Genomic DNA, 17,064 nt, shown 5'->3' on the forward strand with positions numbered 1-17,064 from the left:
ATGATGGCAATAATAAGTAACAACTCCTCAAATCAACATCAAATGCAAAAATAGATGCAAGATACAAAAATAAATGTTCTAATATCATTCCTGTTTGGAGATTTATTGGGAACTTAAAAAAATCCAGTGTTTTTCTTCAGTCTTAAGTGAAAATCCACTTAATATTTGACTTTACATATAATGGCACTTCTCTCTCTCTATATATAGCGCATGAGCCCAGAGAGATGAGAGCGCACAGGACACAGTGTGAGTGAGAGGAGAGATATGTTTCTGAGTGTATCTGAGCGCGCGCGTCCGGTTTTGTGCTGGAGCAAAGGAAATCCGCGCGCGAGCGGAGAAATTCGCGCTCGTGCATTGTATTAATGTGCTTTCGCGCTACAATAATGCGCTCTCGAGATTTGTCAGTAAAATAACGCCATAACTGGGTTGAGCTTTTAATGACAATAGCATAATTAATCACACTCGAATATTTGAGCTTTGAATCTTTATGTTGTAGTCTCTTCTGATAAGCGCATGTATTTCAGTGTATTTTTCTCCTCGCTGTTTTTCCCCTCAATCAGATTTCTCGTTGGATTTTGAAACTTAAAGGCAGAAATGGCGCAACATCTGCGTGAGTTTCAAATTATAACAAATGGATGTGTTTTATGTACATATGTTGGTGATGTTTTTTTCACATTCCTGTAATTAAGGATGAGGTATTTCCTTTTGCCTGAACTTCCTCAAGTGAGTCTCGGGGCAAACCGAAAGTCCAGCTCTCTCACCTTCACTGCTGTTATTACCACTTTTCCAGTTTGTATGTTCCTTCGCTGGCATTTTCCACATTTCGTTTTTCTCTCTTAACAAATTTGTCAATTCTTATGCTCAAATTTACTTAAATAATGGTTGACTATTTGAATTGAATTCTGCTAAAGTGCGCGCTTGTAGGTGTTCGTTAAATGCTTTATGTTAATTATGTAAGTAGGTCTGCTCATGTGTGAAAATAATATATATCTATAAATCATTTTACATAAAACTTTAGTTCATAGATTATATTTCTTTAGCACATTTATTATTTACAGTTTTTCTCAGTCACTTTGGTGCATCTCAAATCAGAAATGAAATTCTCAAAACTAGCCTATACTTGTACACAGGGCCGTAGCTGGGGTCAGCGGGGCCCCGGTGAAGGTTGTACCAATGGGCCCTGTTTGAAATTGTTTATGTTAATAAATAAAAATACATTTTTATTTATTTTTGCTATTTACACAATGTTTACGTTTTTTCAAGTTTGTAGATGTTCAGGTAGAGAAACCAAATAATTCGTAAAATATAATTTGTAAAATAGCACTGTATAGTCTTCAGTGAAACAATAAAATATACAATCAAACCCAAATTTATTCAGACACCTTCAAAATTTCTCACATTATTACAGTTTATTTGCTATCACTTGTAAAATGGTTGTAAAATATGACAAGAACTCAGAGTTAAACTGTGTCAGGACAAATCTTTATAATGTCATAACTTTGATAGAAATGGATTACAATCATCCAAAACTACAGAACTGTTCATATGACAATATTTACACAACGATCAATACTTTGTTGACCAATTACCAAGCAATGCTTCATTTTGTTCAGACTGTGGTGTGAAAAGGTTGCATTAGCAATTCAGAAAAAAAACATACATGGCACTTTAAAAGGTGCTGAATAATTTAATAATTTTTGGTATCAATTATAGATAGATAGATAGATAGATAGATAGATAGATAGATAGATAGATAGATTTTTATCAATTTCACTAGTTCACTGTATGAAGATTATTTGGGTATAATATGTCACAGTTCGCTTAATTTTGCTATACTCACTTACATAAATGTATTACTAGTATATGTATTATATACTAGTACATTTGAAGTTGATATGGCATACATAAGCATATGGCATACTGTTCAATGCAGTAGTTTACATCAGAACATCCCTCCAGAGTATGCTGTTATATTGACAACATGACTAAGTGATTTGACTGTCTTATCTGTAAACTATGACACAAGGACTTGTCATTCTGATGACAAACTGAGTGGGCTCAAGAGAAACGTGGCCTGCTGGAACTTGAAATATGTGAAACTTTTTCTTAACCAGAAGTATGCAGTCAAACCAAAATGCAATTTCTCTTATTGTGTTTTTAAATGATCATTTTACAGATTCTGCAAGGTGCATCTATTCTAGTGAACTCAGTTGTACATATAACATGTTTAATGATCCCTTACAAATTACTTTTGGTGCATTAAACTATCTTAAGTAGTTTGTCTTTTTCTTGAAATGATTTAAGCACTTAATTCACTTACAGTCGTGTTGAGCTGCTTTGTTGAATTGAAAATACTGAATATAAAACAGCTTTCTGTGTTGCTCATATTTATTGTAACTCTAAAGCAGTTTGCATTTGTATAAAGTTATATATACACATTAGATTGACTTGACAAACTGTCTAGCTCCTTGCTCTCTGAGACTAAGAGACTACAGAACATGAGAAGTTTTTTTTCTTTCTTTCTTTATTTTTTTTTAACACAGGGTTGGGCAGATATCATCAATCATTCTGACCACATGAAGTTTCATTGTTCAGACAAAAAAAAAAAATTCCTTGGCTGTTTCCATAGTCGTACTTGATCTAGCAGTGTTTCAGTTACAGTCAAGATATACAGAGGGAATCTGATTTTAATTAACATTTTGATGCAGAGGTCTTAAAGTATTACTGCTTAAATTATTCACGAATGCAAAACAGTAAAATCTGTAATATTTGCATTGATGTCTTAAAAGTATTCATTTAGTAAATATTGCACCTTTATTTGAGTTCAAGTAGATAGAAACTTGAACACTGAGTTACAGATAAAAAATGTCTTTGTAATGTGTGCATTGTCCTTTGGCTTATTAATGTGTTCTAGTCAGTAAGATAATAATGTAGCTATTAATTAGCGTTATTTTATTTAGTTATTTGTTTGTTTTCATTTATAGAAAGCAAGAGAGACCAAAGCCCAAGTGATCGTCCCAACAGTAAGTACAACAAAACAAATTATGATTGACAAAAACATATTATTAATATAAATTAAGATACATGTTCGAAACCATAAATTATTAAACCAGACTTAATGTTTGCATGTTAATTCAAAGATTTTTATTCTCAAAACCGGTTGTTTGTTTGAGTCGGTATTATGTAATGAAAATGGTAAAACTCCTTTTGATGACATGGTGTATGTACAGTATGTATTGTGTTTCAGTGAGTGATCTGAGGATTGTCCTGGTGGGGAAAAACGAGTCAGAAAACAACAGAGTAAGTTTTGTTGATGGCTTCTGACTCTGGTGTAATTTCCATTCTCATCCTTCTTGATTTAAGAGCAGCTTTTGATACGGTTGATCATAGTCTATTACTCGCCCGCCTTGAACAAGATTTTGGTGTGTCGGGGATAGCTTTGAAGTGGTTTAAATCATATTTTACTGACCGTTCTCAGTTCGTTTCCATGGGCGGTTTCAGGTCTGAGATTAGCTCTGTTTTCACTGGGGTTCCTCAGGGCTCAGTCTTGGGCCCTCTGCTTTTTAATATTTATCTGGCACCACTTGGACAGTTGCTGTGATCGCTTGGCCTCCATTATCACTTTTATGCTGATGATACGCAGATTTATATACACTCAAAGTCTGGTGAACATCTTGATGTTGATTTTCTGTCCGGCTGTGTTTCTGAGATAAAGGAATGGATGAGTACAAATTTTTTGTGTCTGAATAGTGGTAAAACTGAAGTTATGCTTATTGGTTCCCGTCATCAAATTTCAAAAGCTGGTTCCTAATCTTTGACTATGGATGGCTCTGTCTTGGCTACTCAAGCTAAAGTGAGGAATCTTGGAGTTATTTTTGATACTAGGCTTTCATTTGATTCTTTTGTTCAGAGTACAGTTAAATCATCATTTTTTCACCTCAGAAATATAGCTAGATTACGTCCTATGCTAAATTTCTCAGTATCTGAAAAGCTGATGAATTCCTTTGTCATCTTTAGGATAGATTACTGTAACGCCCTTCTAGCCGGAGTCTCTAAATCCACACTTAACAAGCTACAATATGTACAAAACTCGGCCGCCAGGATATTGACTGGGTCCAGGGTATGCAATCACATCACTCCAGTTTTGGAGTCCTTACACTGGCTCCCAGTCCGATTCAGAGTAGATTTTAAAATTATGATGCTGACATATAAAGCATTGCATAGCTTGGCCCCTTATTATTTATCTGAGTTGTTAACTTCCTATGCCCCAACTCGGAGTCTGCGTTCTTCACAATCCAACTTGCTGGTTGTTCCTCAAACACGCTTACGATCTATGGGTGACAGGGCTTTTTCTTCATATGCTCCTGTCCTTTGGAATTCTCTGCCTCCTGATCTTAGGCAAGCACAGGGCTACGACATTTTTAAAGGTAGACTTAAGACTTATTTTTTTAAATTAGCATTTGATTGTTGATGTTACTTTTATTGTTTGAGCTTTGTATTACTTGTTTCTGTACAGCGCTTTGAGAAGTTGCCTTTAAAGGCGCTTTATAAAATAAAGTTTATTATTATTATTATTATTATTAGAGTGGGAAACTTAATCTTCAATAAAAATGTGTTTGGAAAGAAAACACCACAACCTGATGTGGAGACATTCACGGAGAGAGTGGAGAGGAGAAACATCACAGTCATCAACACAACTCATCTGCTCAATCCAGAACTCAGACTACAAACACTAACACAATACGTGTCCAGGTTGTGTCCTCCAGAGCCTCATGTGATCATACTGGTGCTGCAGCTCAATGATTTTAGTCAGAAGAATAGAGACATATTACCTTCAGTGTTGAACTGCTTTGGTGAGCAGGCGATGAATTGCACAATGATTCTGACTACTGATGATGAGACACGCAGCACTGAACATACATTTGAAAATGAATATATTCAAGAAATATCTACAGAATGTGGAGGAGGATGCCTTCAACTTACACAAATTACACAACACTCTCAAATACTTCAAAAAGTGGATGAAATAATCAGTCATGGTGTAGTTGAAGAGACACAGCAGATCTCATCTCTGCATGAAGAAGACCGCAGTAAGTCTTCTTAAGTTCATATACCAGTCAGATTATTATAATGTGTCTGATTTAAAAGGTTTAGTTTGGTAATTTGTACACAAAGAAATAAAAAAAAAAGATAATGAATATGTTAATATTCATATATTTGATTTCCAAGTATATATTCTATCTACCAAAGGTTACTGACTGTTAATGCCCAAGCTTAAAGGTGTTAAATAATGGTAACAAACTATACAGAAAGTAATGCAGGACAGTGAGTAGCACTACATTATCACATTACTTACTACCAAAAACTATTTTTAACTTGTAAACAAACTAATCAGTAAATATTATTGATTTTAGGATTATGAATTTAGCATTTTTTAAGTTCTTTATTAGATAATCAGTCATTGCTCACTGAGAGTAGTTTCATTAAGGACTCTGAACTATGACCAATTATAAGCAATAGGTATTTGGTTAATATTAAATATAAACTTGAGTTTTCTCTAAAGAGGCATCATTAATTATTAAATCTTTATAATTGGTCATAGTTCCTAATTTATCTAATTCTATTCATTACTAATGAACTGTCACTGTTCTAAATTTGCAATTAATTACGGATTGCTTAATCATGTTTCCATATTAGTGAAATGCTAATATAGTGATCTTCATTTGTCCTGCATTATTTCCTAGTTACTTAATATGACAGACCATTATTCTAATGTCATTTTTATCACATCTGATATTATATGGGTGATGTTATTTTCAGAGAGGCTTTGGCGTAGAAGTAAAAGTTTAGGAGATCGCCCTAACAGTAAGTTAATTAATTTATAGCTATATTAAAACCATAGACTTTTAATATACAGTATATATATAAATATAAATATATATATATATATATATATATATATATATATATTTAGAATTGTTCTTCTTTCTGTTGTGAATTAATTCAATTAGCCTATATGAATGACAGCCAAGCCTTTTATCATTCCTTAATTAAAAACAGAATATTACATATTTTCAGTGTTTGTAAATATGCATGTGTTCTTGTGTGTTCCAGTGTGTGATCTGAGGATTGTTCTTCTGGGGAAGAATCTATCAGAAAACAGCAGAGTCAGAAACTCAATCCTGGGAATAGATGTGCATGAGAGTGATGCTCCTATAGAGAAGCACAATGTGCTGAAAACCAGTGAAACAGTGAAGAACAGACACATCACAGTCATTGACACGCTTAATCTGCTGAATCCTGACATCTCAGATCATCAGATCACACAGACAGTGAGAGAGTGTGTGTTTCTGTCTAATCCAGGACCTCATGTGTTCATAAACATACTGCAGCATAAAGACTTCACCGAGGAGGACCTGACAAGAGTGAAATATATGCTGGACAGATTCAGTGGAGAAGCGATTAAACGTGCCATCGTTCTCACCACTGATGAAGAGAGAGATGACTTCTACATTCATCAGTTAATAAAGGAGTGTGGAGAAAGACATTTGGAGTTTGAAAAATAAAACCCAGAATGGCAATCTGACATATTCAATAGGATTGATAAGATACTTCAGGAGAACATGGAAGAATACCTCACATGTGAAATATTTCATGATGCTGAAGGAACATCAGTGGATGAAGAGCGAAGATCTCAAGGTTCAGTCAGATCAGAGGAAAAAAACAAAGAGCATTCTTATAACAAAGATTATGGAAAACTCGAAAAGAGCAAGAGAAGTGAAGGAAGTCTAAGTACGATTTCAGAATTTATTTTCTTATTATGATAATCAAATAGAATAACTAAACAAAACTACGTTTTAATTAAAAAAAAAAAAAAGCTTCCAAACAAAACATGGCAAGAGCTTTCATATCAATTTGACTATCAGAAGCACTTATTTTGTTACTGTTATTAAACTTGTGTCCTTTGTCCTGGAAAGTTTCCAGCAGACAGATTTTCACAAAACCTGTACTGTTAATCATTCTCATTGAATAAAGTGTGCATGTGTATAATGTAAACTGAAAGAACGCATGGAGAAGAGAGAACAGCTTTAATGCTTTCGACGAAATAACAAAATAAAATAAATATTACCAAATAAAAGTAACAACAACAAAAAAGTTTATATGAAAGATGACTGCAGATTTTAATTTGTAATGACAGAACACAGCATGGCTATTTTTTACATTTTCAAACATTTAGTTTTGTTTTTCTTTCTCTTTAAACAGTTGATATAAAAGAGTGGATTCGCTCCAACTGTAAGTTGACGAAACTATTGGAAGCTAAAAATTTTCATAATCTAAAATGTGGTTGTTGTTTACGGAAAGTCTAATGTTTTTAATATGTTTTTCAGTGCCAGCTAATTTCTCTGGAAAACAGAAGCTGAACCTGGTTCTGTGTGGAAGTGATCCAACATTTAAAGTATATGTGTCCAAACTTTTACGTGGAAAAACTATAAAATCTTCACCTCAGAGAGAGAGCAGTGAAGAGTGTGTGAAGAAAAAGGAGAGGATTCATGGTCGTCAGATCAGTCTGGTGGAGCTTCCAGCTCTCAGTCGTCTCTCAGAGGAGGAAGTGATGCGTCAGACTCTGCACTGCCTGTCTCTCTGTGATCCTGGAGTTCATGTTTTTCTCCTCATTGTTCCTGTTGGTCCACTGACTGATGAAGTCAAAGCAGAAATAGAGGAGATCCAGAATAACTTTTATTCCAGAGAGCATTTCATGGTAATGTTTATCAGTGAAGGCACTGTTAAAAGACCAGATACAGAGTTTGTAAAAAACACCCCAGAATCTCAGAGGTTAATCAGTCTTTGTGGAGGTCGGTACAGAGTGATGGGTTTAAAAGAGCATGAAAGCTCAAGACAGATCCCAGAACTACTGGATTATATTGAGAACATGAAGACTGAACCATATTCACTTCAGATGTATTTGAAAGTTCAAGAGAACAGAGCCAGACATGAAACAGAGGAGAAATATGAAGAGAAACTGAAGAAAATGGAGGATGAGATCAAAGAGTTAAAGCAGAAGATTCAGTCAGAAGGTGAGGATTTTTTAAGCTTATGCTTCATCATCAGAATGTAGAAATAGTTCTCTCACAATGATGTGTGTTCTCTAAGTCTGTTGTTAATTTAGAACAATATTTATCTGGTTCATAATTAAAAGGGATAGTTCACCCAAAAATGAAAATTTGATGTTTATCTGCTTACCCTCAGGGCATCCAAGATGTAAGTGACTTTGTTTCTTCTGTAAAACACAAACAATGATTTTTTTTTTTAACTCAAACCGTTGCAGTCTGTCAGTCCTATAATTAAAAGGAATGTGAATCAAGGCTTTTGAGAGTCATAAAACATACGCAAACAAAACCAAATTTAACCCTGTGGCATTGATGTGTAAAGACACAAAACAATTGGCATGTGCAAGAACCTGAAAATTATTTATATAATTTTTTACCTCTTATACAACGCAATGTCCAACATCCGGCACATGACGTGTGTGTACGTGCTCTGGTATAGAAGCCATATATAAGACAAAACAATAAACATAAGTTGAGATCATATGCATCAAATAACATAAACTCAGAGAACGTTGGCTGTATACTTGTCCAAGACAGCATTGAGTCAGGCCACGAGTCCTCATTTGCTCTATCTCTGCCACTTCAGTATCACCATGGCTTTTTTACGATATCCCCATGCCAATCACTGTAATTAGAAGCAGATGAATGTCATTCTGCACTTGACCTACTTACTCACTGCTCATCTCCAACCGCTCCCTCTTGCTGCAAACCCCACTAAACCGTAAGATTTTGTCCATGAGATGCTGAAACATGGCCGGTGCCGCAAACAACCCAAATGGAGACATGACAAACTGGTGTAATCCAAACGGCATTGTGAAGGTTGTTTTTTCATTGGATGATGGAAATAAGGGGATATGCCAATATACTTTTGTCAAATCCTATATCTAATAAAATCGAGCTGTACCCAGCCAATCAAGCCATCAACCCGCGGCATTGGATATGCGTCGAATTTTAACGCAGCATTCACCTTACAATAATTCACACAGAATTGCATGGAACCATCTGTTTTAGGTACTAAAACTATCGGGCTTGCCTAATTGCTATGGGATGGCTCTATTACTGCCATCTCTAGGATTGATTCTAATTCCATCTGAACAACTTTTTGTGTGTTCAGACAACCAATATGGCTGGCTGCGAACCACCACACCTGTCTCAGTCTCGATATGGTGCTATATGAGGTCGGTTCGGCCAGGCAGGGGTGCAAACACATCCGCAAAAATGGCCTGTAGCTCTAGCTACTTCAGTGAGCTGCGAAGGCGAGAGGTGATCTCCTCCAGGGGCCAGAGCCAGAGATTGATGTTTGATATTCGCCACTGGTGCGAGATCCTCCTCCTCACTCACTGCCGTCGCTAGCATCACTGATTCTGCCTCGCTCCATTTTTTGAGGAGATTGAGTTAGTAGATCTGATGTGCTCCGCCCCTGTCTGTACAAATTACCTCATAATTAAGATCTCCAGTTCGCCGTTTGACCTCAAAGGGTCCTTGCAATAAGTAAAATAAGTGTGATGAAATGGCTGAGTCAGTTAGATCCATCTGCAGCAGTTTATTAATACAGGTAGATTATTAATACAGTTAATTAATACAGGCAGATGTTCGTAGAGAACTCAGACAAGTACAAACAGAGGGGCAATTTGGCACACGAAGTCAGGCACTGGCATAGTAGCAAAGGATAATCAATCAGGTTTCAGAGTCTAGAGATAATACTGAAAAGAGCAATACAGACCAGGGGTAAATCAAAACTTCACAAAATAACAAAGGGGAGAGCAGTCCAGATAAAGGGGAGAAGACAAGGTGCAGGTGATAATACTAAATGTAATCAAGATAATTAAGCAGGGTTAGACGGGGATGATTGCGGAGAGGGACATTGGGAAATGCAGTCCTAATATTCAGGAGAGAGTGATCTGATGCCGCCAGAGGAGGGCATAGCAGACCGTTCCATGACATAGCCCCTCCCCTGCGAGCGGCTCCGGAAGCGAGGACCAGAACGTCGATGGGGTCTTCCTCTGGGTCTGGGAGCATGTCGGTCAGGATGGTCACAATGGAAGCTGGTAAGTAGAGAGGGTTCCGGGATGTCCCGAGACCTGACCCAGGAGCGTTCCTCAGGACTTTACCCCTCCCAGTCAATGAGGTAATGTAGAGCCCCGCCACGACGTCTGGAGTCCTGTACCGCTCACACCCGGTAGGCCTCCTCGCTGTCAACCTCAATAGGAGGATTCGGCACCGGCGCGTTCCCCTCTTGGACCTCCTCTCTCCTGGAGGTGACTGCGGATGAGGATGGTGGTGAAACCCTGGGACTGAGGAAGGTCTGTGACAAAATCCACGGCGATATGGGACCAAGGGCATTGTGGTTCCGACAGAGGCTGTAAGAAGCCAGCTGGTTTCAGGTGAGAAGACTTGACCATGTTACAAGTGGAACACTGATGAACAAACTTGATCATGTCAGCTCGAAGGGAAGTCCACCAAAAGCGATTGGAGACTAGCTGAGTGGTGGTTGTGATACCTGGATGCTCCACACTAGGAGTGCAATGAACCCATTGGAGGACACGGTCGCGGAGCTTGGGAGGTGCTGGATGTCTTTGCTGAGCTGTAGAAACCTCCGTGATGATATCCCACTGCACTGGTGCGACAATGAGAGAGGCGGGCAGAATGGGGACTGGTTCAGAACACTCATCATTACTGTCGAACTGGCATGAGAGAGCATCTGCCTTGCCGTTCTTAGAACCTGGTCTGAAAGTGATTTTGAAATTAAATCTGGAGAAGAAGAGGGACCAGCGAGCCTGGTGAGCATTCAGACATTTAGCGGATTTGAGATGTTCCAGATTTCTGTGGTCCGTAAGCACAGTGAAAGGATGACATGCACCCTCCAGCCAATGTCTCCACTCTTCAAAGGCGGCCTTCATCGCCATAAGCTCTTGATCGCCCACATCGTAGTTGCGCTCTGCTGCATTGAGCTTACGAGAATAAAAAGTGCAGGGATACATTTTAGCTGGATTACCATGACGTTGTGACAGGATGGCACCCACGCCTGTGTTAGAAGCATCCACTTCCACAATAAACTCTCTCTCAGGATCTGGGTGATGGAGAATGGGTGCTGTGGTGAATCTCCTCTTTAAACTTTCAAACGCTGCAGTGCATTCCGAAGACCAGAGGAAACGTCTTCCTCCTCCTTGGAGTAGAGAAGTGAGAGGAGCCACAATCATGCTGAGATTTTGAATAAATCGGCGGTAAAAATTGGCAAAGCCCAAGAAGTGCTGTAGTTCTTTCACTGACGTGGGTTGAGGCCAGTTGACCACCGCTTGTACCTTGTTGTCATACATCACCACTCCGTCTGCACTGATGATGTAACCCAGGAACGAGATCCGAGTCTGATGAAACTCTCATTTCTGTATCTTCGCATACAACTGGTGTTCGATGAGGCGCTTGAGAACAGCTTGCACATCCTGAATGTGCATTTCAAGGTTGTCTTAATAAATCAGGATGTCATCAATGTATACAATAAAACTCCGATTGAGCAGGTCTCTGAAGATCTTGTTGACAAACACTTGAAAAACTGAAGGACTGTTGGAAAGGCCGAACGGCATGACCCAATATTGATAATGGCCGGAGGTTGTAGAAAACGCCGTCTTCCACTCATCACCCTCCCGAATATGAATAAGGTTGTATGCATTTCGTAGGTCGAGCTTGGTGAAATATCGGGCCGTGCGGAGCATTTCAAGGGAAGCTGGGAGGAGAGGCAGCGGATAGCGGTATTTGACGGTGATCTCATTGAGACCCCGATAGTCTATGCACGGTCGGAGACCCCTGATCCTTCTTTTTAACAAAAAAGAAACCGGCAGAAGCAGGAGATGTTGAAGGGGTAATAAAGCCTTTAGCAAGCTGTTTTTCAATGTACGAATTCATGGCCTCTGTCTCTGGCTGAAATAGGGGGTATACTCGACCACGCGGCGGCATGGTTCCCGGCAGGAGCTCAATAGCACAGTCGACAGCACGATGTGGAGGTAAGTGTGAAGCTTCGCGCTCGCTGAATGCTTGGGCAAGATCATGGTAAACAGCGGGGATCTCCTGTAGATTAATGTCCACGGAGGAGCTGGCACTCAATTCAGGACCCTGGACATCGGGCATGCATTTATCCAGACAAGACGAAGACCACTGGATAATCCTCCTCTCTGACCAGGAAATTTGCGGGTTATGTAATGACCAGCCTGACCGCAGTACATGCATAAATGATTGCGCCTTCTCCTCTCGCGTTCCGCCTCGGAGAGATGGGTGTATCCGATCTGCATGGGCTCGGGCTCTGAGGTGCATACCGGGTTGAAACTCAGGCTGGTCCTGACTGGAGTGTAATCCGCTGCAGTGGAATTCCCTTGACGCAGGGCGAGCAACAGTTCCCCTGGATCCTTTACTCCAGGTGGGTGCTCAAACACTTCCCTGAATAGGGTGACAAAAGCATCATAAGTAATAGACGTGAGCTGACCTCCTGACCACAGTGTCGTTGCCCACTCCAGCGCTTTTCCCGTAAGCAGGGTGCAGATGAGATAGATGCGACCCTCATTGGTGTGATGTTCTGGAGCCTGCTGGCTGAGATAGAGCTCGCACTGCAACAAAAATCCCTTGCAAGTAGAGGGTGAACCGAACAATTTGAGATCGTACTCACGACTGGCAGCACAGGAACAGATACAATGGGGGCTGGTGCCTGACTAGCAGCTGCAATCTGCGGGGTTAGTGCCTGAACAGACCTGACAAGTTCCTCTGTGAGCGAAGTTAGTTTAACCAGCTGCCGCTGATGTGAAGCGAGCACCTCAGCCTGGGACGAAACCTCATTGAGGAGGTGATGAAACTTCTAGATCTTGAGTTGGTGAAGTCTTCTGTGATGAAACGGCTGGGTCAGTTAGATCCATCTGCAGCAGTTTATTAATGCAGGTAATTAAACAGAGAACAGCAGACATAAACTCAGGCTGGCATCAAAAGGGAACTCAGGCAGACGTTCGTAGAGAACTCAGATAAGTACAAACAGAGGGGCAATTTGGCACACGAAGTCAGGCACCGGCATAGTATCAAAGGATAATCAATCAGGTTTCAGAGTCCAGAGATAATACTGAAAAGAGCAATACAGACCAGGGGTAAATCAAAACTTCACAAAATAACAAAGGGGAGAGCAGTCCAGATAAAGGGGAGAAGACAAGGTGCAGATGATAATACTAAAGGTAATCAAGATAATTAAGCAGGGTTAGACGGGGATGATTGCGGAGAGGGACACTGGGAAATGCAGTCTTAATATTCAGGAGATAGGGATCTGATGCTGCCAGAGGAGGGCGTAGCAGACCGTTCCATGACATAAAGTAATTTAGAGGTAGACGTAGGAAGCAATACAAGAACTTTCTCTCCCTGTGCAAATTAACGTAGTCTGGCTCCCATGTTATATAGCTGGCTTTGCCTATCCTGGGCCTGTAACAAATTCTCCATCTACAGCCACCCCAAGGTGTGGAGTTTTGTTCTCATGTCCAGCCCATATTGTATTTCATTTCGACTTTCTGTAGGTCCATCCTCCCAAGTTTCTAGCAGGACATCCAGCACCCTACAGGGCTGCCGTCCATAGAGAAGCTACAAGGGGGGAAACCCAGTGGAGGCTTGTGGGACCTCCCGCACAGTGAATAAGAGGGGTTCCAGACACTTATCCCATTTTTTTTGCGTCCTCATGAATGAACTTCCGAATCTTGGTTTGTAATGTGCGATTAAATTGTTCCACCAGTCTGTCTGTTTGTGAGTGAAAGACGCTGGTGCGAATCGACTTAATGCCCAACAATTCTTACAGCTTGCATAACGTACGCAACATGAATGCCTTGCCTTGTTCACTGAGAATCTCTTTAGGGATTCCCACTCTGGAGATTAAATGAAACAGTGCTTCTGCTACACCTTTCGATGAAATGTTGCAATGTTTTTTTTTGTTTTTTTGTCTTTTAAATTTTCCTTTTTCCTTTCTAAAAATGCGTCTGCAGCCATTTAGTTTTAACTGTGTACATAACAAATAAAGGCCATGTAAGGGTCATGTAAATAAATTTGTAAACATCTTTCAAGCAATTAGACCATGTATGCACATAAATGTCACTAAACACTGGTGATGTATCATATCATTCAGTAGCTGTTGATTCATGAAATCTGAACAAAAAGTGGTCACGTTGACATGCAGATAATCAAATTGTTCTGGTATTGAATGTGAACGTCTTGTTTGCCCTGTGTACCCCATGTTGGAAGGATTCAAGACTGTATTTGTGAATTCTCCAACATCTCTGTGCTCCTTCATCTCCTCACAGTAGTGTAACGGGACATTGTTCAAATGTTTGAATTATTTATTTAACATTTTTATGATTTATTAAATTACCAGGGTTTTATCAACTCACAAACCCACTGCAGTTCTTACATTAAGCCCAGTTTGGGTAACCCCAGTGTAATGCAATGTGTAATGCATTTTATGATGTTGATGTAAAAATAAAGAAAATATTTTTTATATCAATATGGTATGTTTAATGACAAGTTTAACACAAGTTAGATAAAATATAGTCTAATAAAAAAACAGTCAGAATACATTGTAAAGTTAGCAACCTAGATTACGTTACTAACTACAATTCCCAACATGTAATCTGAAATCAGTAATGGATAACAATTTTTAAGTAATCTACATCACATCACATCATTTTGATGTGAAAGAAATTACATGGAATTTTATGCACAGCCGTTCTTGTTCAAACCAGAATACTCAGACCTAGAACTGAGAGAGATGCAGGGAACAGGGGCACAACCACAATGTGAGAATGAGGGCTTTTGTGATGTGGTGTGTTCATGTTCAGGTATCATGCAATGAGAACAGCGAAATAATTTATCTGGATCACATGTCAGAAATATGTAAAAAGTCTCTCGAATGGGATTGCACATGCAAACATAATCTTTTAAAAAATTGTTCCAGTATCCAGGATAAGCACAGGTAAGTACATTTTTAATGAACAATAAAACACTCAAGATGCAGTTGATAAATCACTAAGGACAATAGTTTCACCTAAAGAGTGAATAAAGAGTGCTAAAGAGAAATAAAGTCACCTAGATTTTGGATGGCTTGAGGGTGACTAAATTAACAGCACATTTTTATTTTTGAGTTACTCTCCCTTTAAGAAGTTTAACACTTGAATGTGAAGCTTGTGCCTTTAACCACATGTTATTAACACATGTACATGCATTGGTTTCAGGTGCTGAATGTTCAGATGATCAGGAGAGTTTGAGGATTGTGCTGATTGGGAGAACAGGAAATGGAAAGAGTGCAACAGGAAACACTATTCTAGGATGAAATGAGTTTGAGAGTAAAGCAAGCATGGATTCAGTGACGACTGACTGTAAGAAGGGAGTTGGTGAAGTTGATGGTCGATCAGTAGCTGTGGTTGATACTCTAGGACTCTTTGACACATCACTGTCAAATGAACTAGCGGTGGATGAAATAGTGAAATGTGTTTCACTCTCGTCTCCTGGACCTCATGTGTTTGTCATTGTGTTGAGTGTGGCAAGATTCACCAAGGAAGAAGCAGACACTGTGGATCTGATAATGAAGATCTTCGGTCCAAAAGCTGCTCAGTTCAGCATCGTTCTGTTCACTAGAGGAGATGAACTTAATGATGAGTCCATACAAGATTATGTGGAGAGAGGAAACCATGCTGAGGTCAAGAAACTGATACGAGATTGTGGAAACAGATTCTTAGCTTTCAATAACAGAGAAAAACAAGACAGAACTCAAGTGACCCGACTGTTAAACATGATAGAAGAGGTGAAGAACAGTAATCAGGGTCGATACTTCACTAACAGCATGTTTGAGGAGGCAGAGATGTCCATTAAAAAGAGAATGGAGGAAATACTGAAAGAAAGAGAAAGAGAAGTTCAGACTCAAAGAGAAAAAATAGAAGCCAAATATGAGCTGGACATGAGAGACACGATGAAGAGACTCGAGGAAGAGAAACAGAGAGCAGATGAGGAGAAAATGAAGATGGAGAATAAATTCAGAGAAAAAGAGAAACAACTTAGAAAAGAGTTTGAAGAGAAAGAAAAAACAGAAAAGAAGAAAAGAGAGAAGGAAAACCTGAAACGATCAGAAGAAGAAAAACAGCGAAGAGCTGAATATATAAAAAAAATTGAAGAAATGAAGAGAGAGATTGAAAATCAGAGATCACAGTATGAAAAACAGCAAAAACAAAGAGAAGAAGAAGATAGAAAGAGAGAAGAGAGATACAGACAAGATCAAGGAAAAATGAAAAAAGAACAAGAACGTGTTATAACAGAGTTAAAGATGAAAGAAGAAAAATAAATGAAAAAGAGAGATTTAGAGGAAAAAAGGAAAAAAGAACAAGAAGAGAAAGAGAGACAAGAATGGGTGAGAAAAATAAAAGAGGCTGAAAATGACAGAAAAGAGACTCAAGAAGAAATTAAACGACAACAGAGAGAATGGGAGGATGAAAAGAAACGACAGATGACAGAACAGGCTGAAGAGGAAAGAAAGAGAAAAGTGAAACATGAGGAACAACTGAGAGAAAAACAAGATGAAATGGAGAAAATGAGAAAGAAATTTGAAAGAGAGAGAGAAGAAGAACGACAGAAGATAGAGGATGAGAGACAGAAACAGAGAAGAGAAAGAGAAGAAAAAGAGAGAGAATATGAATGAAAGAAAACTGAAATGGAAAGACATTATGAACAATTGGAACGAGAGAGAAAAGAGGGATGGGAGAGAAGAAAACAAGAAGATGATGAGAGACAAGAAGAAGAGAGAAAGAGATGGAAAAAATGATTGAAGATCTGAAACAAGAACAACAAGAAGAGGTAAAGAGAAGAGAAAGAGAGAGAAAAGTAAGAGAAAATAAAGAGAGATAAAATGAAACAGAAACATGAAGAGGAAATAAAACAGATGAAGAAGAAACATGAAGAT

At 38.9% G+C, this 17,064-nt stretch overlaps 1 long non-coding RNA gene and 1 pseudogene across 1 annotated transcript; both read left to right on the plus strand.

Moving 5' to 3' along the window:
* The first annotated feature begins 387 nt into the window (after positions 1–387).
* On the plus strand, positions 388–3,302 carry LOC132149680 (uncharacterized). Its single transcript, XR_009435049.1, has 3 exons — positions 388–610; positions 2,985–3,023; positions 3,248–3,302. It is a non-coding gene; the product is annotated as an uncharacterized LOC132149680 (long non-coding RNA).
* Positions 3,303–5,315: 2,013 nt separating this feature from the next.
* Positions 5,316–16,818, plus strand: LOC132149774 (GTPase IMAP family member 8-like; annotated as a pseudogene).
* Positions 16,819–17,064: the final 246 nt, after the last annotated feature.

Source organism: Carassius carassius, chromosome 9, assembly GCF_963082965.1.
Source record: "Carassius carassius chromosome 9, fCarCar2.1, whole genome shotgun sequence".
In the NCBI taxonomy this organism is placed as follows: Eukaryota; Metazoa; Chordata; class Actinopteri; order Cypriniformes; family Cyprinidae; genus Carassius; species Carassius carassius.